Below are 11175 nucleotides of genomic sequence, written 5' to 3'. Positions count from 1 at the left end.
AGCAGCTGGCAGTCTGCTCTTGCAGCCTAGGTGGGCCACAATGCAGCCAACTTCAGTGGTGTGCCTTCACATCCACTAGCCTCCATTGGTGCATTATGGAGCACTACCTGTACCACTAGTGTTTATAATACACTGTCAGGAGAAAAAAGTCCCACTTTTTTTTGGTGTCATACCTATTGCTACAAATAAATGAGCTAATCCATCTTTGATTCTGCACTTTAAGACTTCAAATCGCCATCTTTTGCCTACAAAAAGTAGCTTGAATAACGCAACACCCAGACTGTATTGGTCTGTTCTTCAGGTGAGTTTAGTAATGCAGTTTTTTAAAAAAAAAATCTGTGCTCAAATGCAGAAAAATATCCCCCCCTGCTGGACTTCGCAAAGATGACTTAATTTCATGAATACAAATGACAGGTGAGGTTATAATAAAACTACAGCTTGTACAGCATCCTCCATGGATATAGCGCAGAAAAACTTATAATCTCTCATTTGCCTTTATGTTTTTCATTATACTCTTAATTTTAGTTGCATTTGGTTTAATACATCAGCCCATTGTGATCATTAGTCTCATTTCAGTGATCTCTATTTGGCAAGGATGTGCACATTGGTCTGAAGTGTAACCTATTTTATGGATAAATGCAAGCAGACAACTGCCAATGTTATCTCCCAAATTCACAACCAGAGTTTAATTATAGTTTAAACAACTCTGTAGATTAAAGAAGGCTTTATCTTGGCCTGGAAGATACTGAGGCAGACCGTTTAATGCTTGGTTATTGCATTTCTCAATTGACTCTGTGGGGTGGTTTCTTTAGTTCCTTATAGATGTTATGAAAAGGCCATAAAAAAAGTGGCAAACCTGTGAAGAAGAGTTATAAAATCTTGCTGCAAATATTTCTAAAGTCACTGACTATTCTGAAGGTTAAAAAAAAAGCTGAACAAGTGCATAATTGCTTTACAGATCTTTTTGCAAAAAGCAGATAAATTTCTAGCTGATACAACACAGAAGAGTGTACCTGAAAATTGTGTGCCATTAATTAACTCTAAATACTCTGGAAATTCAGTCAGGGAAAATGTACTTTGACCAGAGCAGTGCAAACAGTCATGCCAGAATTCCAGCTCCAGAAGGGGGAAAATCAGCTCGTCAAGTGTGACCTCTAGTGTAAGACTGTGGTGAAGAATGGTAGGGTATAATGTATTTTCATAGAATCATAAAATCGATCACTTGGGTTGGAAAGGACCTTTAAAGGTCACCTAGTCCAACCCCCCTGCAATGAGCAGGGACATCTTCAACTACATCAGGCTGCTCAGAGCCCCATCCAGCCTGACCTTGAATGTTTCCAGGGATGGGGCATCAACCACCTCTCTGGGCAACCTGTTCCAGTGTTTCACCACCCTCATCGTAAAAAATTTCTTCCTTATATCTAGTCTGAATCTACCCTCTTTCAGTATAAAACCATTACCCCTTGTCCTAGTGCAACAGGCCCTACTAAAAAAGTCTGTCCCCATCTTCCTTATATGCCCCCTTTAAGTACTGAAAGGCTGCAATAAGGTCTCCCCAGAGCCTTCTCCAGGCTGAACAACCCCAATTCTTTCAGCCTTTCCTCACAGGAGAGGTGCTCCAGCCCTCTGATTATTTTTGTGGCCCTCCTCTGGAACCGCTCCAACAGGTCCATGTCTTTCCTGTGCTGAGGGGCCCAGAGTTGGATGCAGTACTCCAGGTGAGGTCTCACCAGCGTAGAGTAGAGGGGCAGAATCACCTCCCTCGACCTGCTGGCTGTCCTTCTTTGGATGCAGCCCAGGATACAGTTGGCTTTCTGGGCTGTGAGCGCACATTGCCGGCTCATGTCCAGCTTTTCATCCACCAGTACCCCCAAATCCTTCTCCACAGGGCTGCTCTCAATCCCTTCATCCCCCAGTCTGTACTGATACTAGGGGTTGCCCTGACCCAGGTGCAGGACCTTACACTTGGCCTTGTTGAACCTCATGAGGTTCACATGGGCCCACTCCTTAATCCTGTCAAGATCCCTCTGAATGGCATCCCATCCCCCAGGCATGTCAACCACACCACTCAGCTTGGTGTCATCTGCAAACTTGCTGAGGGTACACTCGATCCCACTGTCTATGTCATTGATGAAGATATTAAACAGTACTGGTCACAGTATGAACCCCTGAGGGACACCACTCATCACTGATCTCCATCCGGACATTGGTTGCATACCCTCTGGATGCAACCAATTCCTTATCCACCGAACAGTCCATCCATCAAATCTGTCTCTCTCCAAGTTAGAGAGAAGGATGTTGTGGGGGACCATGTCAAAGGCCTTAGAGAAGTCCAGATAATGACATCCATAGCTCTTCCCTTGTCCACTGACATAGTCACTCCATCATAGAAGGCCACTAGGTTGGTCAGGCAGGACTTGCCCTTGGTGAAGCCATGCTGGCTGTCTCAAATCACCTCCCTGTCCTCCATGTGCTCTAGCATAGCTTCTACGAGTATCTGTTCCATCATCTTCCCAGGTGCAGAGGTGAGGCTGACAGGTCAGTAGTTCCCAGGGTGCTCCTTTCTACCATTTTTAAAAACAGGTGCAATGTTTCCATTTTTTCAGTCACGAGGGACTTCACCTGAGTGCCACGACTTTTCAGATATCATGGAGTGGCTTGGAAACTACATCAGCCAATTCCCTCAGGACTCTGGGATGCATCTCCTCAGGTCCCATTTTACTAGACCACAGGTTCGTTTGTCTACTTCAGACATTCCTGAAGTGTGGTTTACTTTCTTAATTTGGAGATCAAGACTACTGATGACAGTTAAAGAAAAAAATGTTCCTCAAAGCTGCTAAATCCCATTTTTGCCATTAAACCAAGCCATGGCCAAAAAACCAAACCAAAGAACCTTTATGGAATCTAAGCCAACATAAACTTGGAGGATCTAAGTCGATCTCTAACAAATTTGCAACATCTAGGACTTTTTCCCACAGAAGTTGTTAGCTCTGATTTATATAGCTAAAAGCAAGTTTTGTGTGTCACATCTAAGTACCATAGTCTCTTATTTAAAGGCAGTGATAATTTTTTTTTTCTGACATGGAAAAAATATGCTTAGCTATATTAACTACATCTGAAAAAAACACCTTCTTCGCTCCTTCAAGTTAACCTGTAATTAGGAGATGACTTCCGAAGTATCTACTTTGTGCCCCAGTCCTCTATTACTTAGCATAATAATTTTTGCTTTCATATGTCAAAAAGCAGTACAGAAAAAAAACACAGTATATGTTAATCTAAACGGAGTAATCAAAAGATACATTCATAATGCTGTATCTTTAGAAAGGTAGTCTAAAGAACCAAAGGAAAGAAAATAACTTTTGAGGGCAAGAGGTGCGATCTAACAAGAAGAAGTGCTCTTTGCCCGGAAGCTTGCAAAGGGATGCCTGTCAACAGCTGGCTCTGCCCAGACTCAGGAGGCCAGGATTCACAGAAATTGGCATGAGAAGAAACTGCTCCTCTTCCTTGGCAAATGCCCCACCCAGAGGGAAACAGTCCCTGTATATACATACAGGAGGCCCTATTGTGCCCTGAAGTACAGCAGCAGAAATCTAGAGCCCCCAAGCTTTTAGAGCATTCAGGCCAAATGTGCAGTTGGTGTCTGAGAGCAGGCTGGCCCATAGTGCTCGTACAGCTGTGTGGGTGGTTTTTCCTGGCTGAAACAGAGATGCTGCTTAAGAGGAAGCCCCACTTCTACTTCTCCTGCCCAGCTCAGATGGGTGGGAGATGGCGCTGGCCTTCCAGCCATTAGTACTTGACTCAGGCTGTCTCTGAAACACACCCCCACAGCGGGGTATTTACAAGTGTCCTGTCCGTTGTCCCCCCCCCCGCCCCCCCGGCACAGTGGTGATGTGCTGTGCCTTGGTTCATACCCTGGCAGACCATGAGCTTGGCGTGCACCTGGCCTAAGTGTTCCTCTGCATGCTCTCAGCTCCTTGGTAGGTGCACAGAGCATGAAGTCCCTGTCCAAGAAGGACAGGGTCAACTGGCAATTACAAGCAAATGCTGGGGAGACTGTGCAAGCTGGCTGCTGATACAGTGAGTGCTATGGCCTGCATGCATGTTTTGCAGCAAGGGGTGCAAAGCTTCCACCCGCCCTCGCAGCAGCAGGGGGGAGTAGGCACCTGGCAAAAGGCATTGGGTTTCACTCTCCTGCTGCAGAGGAGCTTTAGCTTCTGGAAACACTGGATGCTGCTGCAAGTGGGAATGCAAAGCATACAGGACTAAGGGAAGAGCAGGATGTCTCTGGTCCTATTCACTCTCTTTCCTTTGATCTCAGAAGCACATTTTGACTTGCCCACCTCTAAGTCCTGACTATTGCTTTTGCAGTGATTTCTCCTAAGAAGGTAGGCAGGGGTTAGGAGGGAAACCATGTAATAACATAGCAAAACTATAATAGCAATATGCATGCATATGTTGATCAGCCCAACATAAAAAACCCTGGATAACCAATAAAATGAACTTTTAAGAGCGCAATGGGCTTGGGCTGGCTTCAGCCCACATATTCCTACCTCGTGACTGAGGATGCTTATCTCTAGCCCTCACTGTCTTGATGACCTCCTGTGAAATCCCTCCAGTTTGTCAATGTCTTTCCTGTATGGAGGGCCCAAAGTGGACACGGTACTGAAGTGAGGTCTGACACACACTGAGCAGAGGGGGATAATCCCTGCTCTCGCTCTCTGGACTGAGCCCTATTCACACTGCTCCAGGTGCTGCTGGCCTTTGTTGCTGCCTGGGCTCAAGGCCGTTCCCTGCTCAGCTCGCAGCTCACCAGGGCCCATGGCTCCATCCATGGCATAGTCCCATCACAGTCACGTTCGGACCTGACAGGGAGAGGCAGAACAGTTACCCAGGGTCTGGGTAACTGCTCACATCCATGTTCCCCACCTCTCTGAGGCTTGGTACTGTGTCTGCAGTATGGGGTTATTTCTCAGCATTGAAATTAGTAGCTGAAAGAAGGAGAACCACTGCTTGCAGAGAAGCAAGCACCTGCCTTCATTTCACAGTTAACCTCACAGCAGAGACTGGAGATTCATTCTCTCCTTCTTGTGAGAAGATGACCTTACACATTTTTGCCTCAGTTTTGCAGGAGGAGGACAGTTTTGCTGAAGGAGTATCAGGACACTCCTTCATACATGACACACTTCACTGCAATGTTTGTGGACCTGACGTACCTGTCCTTTTTCCATTTCCATGACCATATTTGCCTCTGAGTCTGGGAGGAGTAAGAGCAGAGAGCGTGGCCTATTCAGAAATGCATCTGTCCGACACTCTGTATCTGCCTCTATTTTGTGGTCACTACACCTTTCTGAACACAGCTCTAGAAAGCAAAAGCACGTGCAGCGAAGTGACTTCTCAGAAGTATTAAAACCAGAAGCAAAACCCACCTTAAACCCTACACCAGTTTTCTTCTAGGCCCTGTTCTGATGCCCTGTTCTCTGTAATGTCTGCTGCACTCATTGGAAATGCTGTAGAAAATGACATCTTAGTCAGCATATTTCAGAAGTCAGAGCCTAGACCATCAGATTTCAGCTCACCTTGAAGAGTAAACAGTTCTGGATAGAACTAACTGTGGTAACACAAATGCAAAACAGGACACTGACAGCATTACCACTATCAGGTGTTACCAAAAAGCATTTTTCTTCATTGCATGTTTGTCCTGAGAGGCCATGGAGAAACACAGACTGCAGGATAGGCTGGGTTGAGCGAGCAATGTTCTGTTTCCATCCCCACCAGAAATGCCCTTGAGCTAAGAGCACTGCTGCACTGCTCTCAGAGCCTGTGCTTAATGTGCACGTGAGGGGCAGATGGTTAATAGCTGCTGTGAATTTTATTTTGTGAATTTTGTCACCAAACTTTTGGGAAGTCTTCCAGTAGGAAAACAGTACCGTAGTATCTTGAGCACTCAGAAACTCTTTGGCTTTTCACAGATGCAGTAACACATTCAGATAAAAGGATCAGCAGCCCCAGCCTGTGATGATCCTCTGTTCATGTCCATACCTGTGGAGTTGTCTATGGGCACTGGTGACTCCTCAACTAAGGGATTTAGAAGGCAAGCGATCTCCTTTCCAAATACGTCCATGCAGTTGTTCATAAGGAACTCCACCAGCACTTTCAACTGCACACATAAAAACACTGATTTCAATTCAAGGGGCAGAAAATACATCAAACAGCCTTTCTGATTCCTGACCCCCTCCTATGTGCAGAAAGCTGCAGCCATGTTGCTGCTGTTATGAAAAGCTCCTCCACAAGCATTCAAGAGAGGAGACAGCAACGTACCTCTCAACAGGAATGCTCTGGTTGGCCCAGATTTGTGTAGCTGGTTGGTAATTCAGCATATCTCTTCTTTCACGTCCATCAGCACCTCCAGCAGGAACAGGTTCTCCTCGCTCAACGTATTTGGTCCAACGCAGATGGCAAGACTGCTGAAGTCCATCCTGCTTGTTGATGAGTTTTACCTGATCTGGTGTAGCAGAGACAGCAACCGCTTGATGATGATGAGGTTGGGTCTAGGCAATTTGTCAGCCACCCTAAGGGAACACAAACATTATAATGTAACACCACTTCGGTGGCTGCTACTTCTTTAAAAGTGTGTATTTCATTAAACTTGTAGAAATGACATGACTTCTAAAGAGAAGAAAGCATGTGCTTTTTCCATGACTTAGCAGCACTACCATTCAAAAATCACCAACAGCAGCTGAGTAGTGGGTTAACTGTAAGATCTGCACTGACATGCTAGCATTACTGAAGCCCATGTCTTTGAGGAGATCAACATTAATAAATCATATGTCATTAATAAATCATATTCAAGAGAAATCACTGCAGGCTTTCATCTGCCTTAGGAAAGCCTGCAGTGGTGTTGTGTAGCTTTCAAGGTACTCTAAGCCAGCTTTCAAATCTATGTTTCAGGAAGGAAGCAGGGTGGTATTTGCCAGCTCCTGGTTTCACTCAAGCCCCCTGAAAGGAAGACTTGCTGTCCATGCCTGCTTGACAGCAGAAGGACTACCTTCACTAATACACTGCTGGCCACTTGGTATGGGAGTCATTTTGTGGAGCAATCTCAAGTGCCTTAAGGAAGTGTTCTGACTAAAGAAATGCTTTCTGTGCCACTTTCCCGCTAAATCCCACTCCGCAGCAGCAGTAAACAGCTGTCAGAACCAACATGATTTTACAGGAAACTGTCAATTTGCAGGCAAGCCCCAGGCCTCTACCAACCCCTCCATACCAGTGGCACTACTTGCAAAACTTACTGCTTCAGTTCTTCCAATCTCTCCTCCTCGCTCAGCTTCTCCAAGGGTCACATCCAGTCCTTGATAGAGGTCAGCCAGCAAGTTTCAAGGGGATGTTTCAGAATAAGTCCTGCAATGCCAAGAGCTTCAGATAAGGCTTTGAATGCTCCCTCTGATATCACAGGGAACATCCCAGTGACCTGGGCTTGGAGGAGGCACATTGGTTTCTGTGACCTTCTCTCAGAGCTACCCATCAATGCTGACAGAGCAGGCAGCTGCTGGGGTATGGGCCGAGCAAATTTGCACTAGCCTGCTAACAGGAGTCCGAGCTCTTCTCTGCCCTCTGCTCTCCCCTAAATCTCAGTGTGCCCCTGGAGAAGAACATTCAGGAAGAGCATGAAATAAGTTTCCCCTGGGCATGCCAGAAACCAGGGGCAGAATGAGAGGAATAGAAAAGGAGACAGAGAAGAAAAACACCAAACGTGGAACTGTAAGTGTGAGGAACAGAGTTTGGCTACACTGTGGGCTCCCGGCTAAGTCAAAGCCAGTCACTGAAGTGGGACCTGCAGTGTAGCAGAGAATTCTTGCAGCCTGAAATCAAAAGAATTCACTCTTCAGCAGGTGCAGAGTTTGGCTTTCCCCGTCAACATTCCCCCCTGTGTCTAGGGCCTCCTTCAGCTCCCATTGTGCTTTCTTGCTGGCAGCTGGTTCGAATAACCCCTCAGCTGATGGGCCCTTTCACATACAATATATCCAGGACTTCCTGTAGGAAACATGGGCCAGAGTGGGAGAATGGGGACTTTGATGAAGATAGGCCCTGTGGCATGTAAACCTCTCTTAAACAGAAGCAAGTTTGGATGGGGATGTGCACTCTGCTTTCACTGGGATGGGATCTAGGTGTTGCTCCAGGGAGATCACAGTGGGAGAAGCCTCATCTTCTGCCAGCACAGAAGTTGTTTTGTGCTGGTGAACTCCCCTCACTGCCATGAAGACAGTCCTGCTTCATTCCTAGAGGCAAACAGGGCACAGTTCAAGCCTTCACGGCCAAATCTCTCCCTGTCCCTTCCCACTCAACCAAGCCAGGATGTGTCCCCTGCAGAGACTGCTTAAAAGGGAGAAAAAGCCTGTCTTTTGGAAAAACTCCCCATGGGGAAACTGTCCAAGAACCTTGTTAGCCCAAAGACAGTGTCTGGATATGGTCAGTGCTACCCATTGCCAAGGACTTTTTTTCTGGAAACACAGAAATCCCTGAAGGTTTCTGATGCTGAGAAGAGTTCTTTGAAGGACTTCTGTGAGACCACAAAGATTCATGCAAAAGACCAGATCTACTTCTCTTATTCAGAGCTCTGGGTTTTCTCCCCTGGAGCTTTCTTCCAACAGAATTGGCCTGGGCAGACCAACCCCCAGATGTGGCTCCTGCCATGTTTAGGCTATGACCTAACCTGCGGGCCGTGGCTGTCAGAAGTGTGTGCTGGGAGGAAAATACCCAAATCACCCATCTCCTGAGGTCCATGGTATCCTTCCTAGGAACGCTGCTCTCGGAAGAAGCCCAAGGGATGGGTAGTCCATCGCCAAGCTTGCTTGCCTGGATCAGCTGGGACAATGTGCCATCTTCTCTACAGCCACCAGAGGCTGGACAAAGGATGCTGTTCTGCAGCCAGATCCCAACCACCCTGGCACATCTGCAGCAGTAGAGGTCTGTCACAGAGTAAAGGGACAGGGTAGCACCTTCCTTCTCTTTGTGGTTTCACCTGCTGCAAATTAAAATAAAAATCAGTTTAAAAAAAACAGGTGAGTGCTCTCCTACCCTCCCCTGTGTGCCATGCAGTCCTAAGCACTGCAGAAGGCAAAACAGGGAGCAAAGAGTTAAAACTGCAGCTCAGACTCAACAGCATCTGTGGCTCCTGAAAGGGAGTGTGCCATGACAGACTGTCCCAGATCTCGCCCTGCCGACACTCTTCTCCAGGGTGTTGACAGTAGCAGAGGCTCTGTGTGCTCAGAGAAACAAGTTCTGCTGCTGCTGCCAAGAAGGTTTCCTTTCTCTTGCAGGAAGTGTCCTCACTTGGGGTGCCAGACCTCTGTTGCAACACTCCTGGGAGAAGTAAGTGTAGCTCCTTCTGCTGAAGAACGTGGACCCACCTGGCGCTGCGGCCCAGAGCTGAGGGAGACACCATCTGTAGCTCCCAGCACTGTCCTCCCTGCCACTGAGTGCACGGGAGAGAGGTTGTTTGGGTGTGAGGGACCCTTGGAGGGCTCAGCTCTCTCACTTTGCCGTGTGCTGAGGGCTGTGACTTGTGCTGCACGAAGGGCAGCAGGCAGCATGAGTTCAGCTGAAGGGGAGGAAAGATGGCCGTTCCTCAGGTTCTTTTTTAACCTCTCCTGGCAGAAACCACCCTCACTGCCAGAGGGGACCAGCAGAGGCCATTGTGTGGTGTCAGCCTGCAAGAAGCACATGATGGTTACAGAGCAGCCCCTCAGCAGAAAGGGCCACCAGCCAGCTGCCTTGGCCACGCAGGAACCTGCCAGGAGGAGGGAGAGAGCGCACAGGCTTCCTATGGCCACCCAGAAGTCCCGCCCCTTCGGTCACGTGTTCTGTTGTGATTGGCTGCCAGGACCAGCCTCCCCTTCTAGTTTACCCAGTGGTACCTCAGAACAGGAAGTCCCTCCCCTCTATGCACAGGGAGCCTCCATTTTGTTTCAGCCACCATTTTATGGCAGGGAGCTGCCACTGTCTTGCCCTGCGATTGGCTGGTTGCTCTTCTACCCACGTGTCCGTTGGTCTCCCTCTGATTGGCTCCCTTCTTCCTTTGGACCAGGAAATGCTCAGATGTGGAAATACATATATTCATTTACAATACTTGCAAGGTAGAACTAGATACATGAAGGAGTGTACAAATATGTATAAGTATATATTTTATTTATTTATACATAGATACACTAGTTTATATATATATATATGTCTACATTTATATACTTACGTATTGGTATACGTATGTACATGCATTTATAAAGATACGGAAATTAAATACATATATATATGTAAAAGCATAGGTATGAAGTAGAAAAAACATCTATTACTAACAGCTAATGGGACGAATAATGAAGTTTTAATGTGAATAAAAAGTAATTAAATAGAAGGCAGGTTTGCCCTCCTCCCACACACACGCTGTGTGGCTGCAGAAGCAGCATCGGCGTGTCAGGGGACAGCAGGAGAGGGAGCATGGACCACTCCCAGGGGCTGTCCAGGGGGGACTTGTGGATCAGTAGGAGCACTGGGGTGTTGCAGAGCTTTTCAGCTCAGACCATGATTATTTTGGGGCACAGAGGAGCAGCAGGCGGGATGGTGGTGATAATGGAGCTGGTGGGGCTTTTACTTCTGGGGCCTTGGCTTACAAGCCAGCAAACCAGGAAAAACTGTTACAACAAAGTGCTAATTAGGAAAGATAAATGAGTTTTACAGCGCTTCAAGCGTCTTGTTGGCAAGGGGTTACAAGGACAGAAGGGCCCTTAACTGCAGACTGGCCCGCATGGTGGACCAGTGAATGTCTCACATGGGGGCAGAAGGTGACCTCAGGAGTTAATATATGCATCACCCTCCTATCCAAGGGGAAAAAGGGTTGGGGAATCTTTAAGCCAAACAACAGTCTTAGATATGCCAAGAGCAGTTTCCTCCTTTTACGCAATGAACATTATTATGGTGTTAAGGATGTCAGGAAGGTATTTGGGGTAAGAAATCTTTGTGGGCTTTGTCATACACTGTGCAACTATGGCCATAGCTGTAAATATTATTTACAGCTCTGTTATCACACAACTGTGCAGTTAACTTGGGAACAAGGATAAGGTGCTCCAGGCTGCTGTGCAGGTCTGGGGAGTTTTTACAGAGGCACAAAGCCCTGGCTGCTAAAAC

The sequence above is a fragment of the Mycteria americana genome, chromosome Z (genome assembly GCF_035582795.1).
Source record: "Mycteria americana isolate JAX WOST 10 ecotype Jacksonville Zoo and Gardens chromosome Z, USCA_MyAme_1.0, whole genome shotgun sequence".
Taxonomy (NCBI): Eukaryota; Metazoa; Chordata; class Aves; order Ciconiiformes; family Ciconiidae; genus Mycteria; species Mycteria americana.
This window is presented reverse-complemented; position numbering follows the sequence as displayed.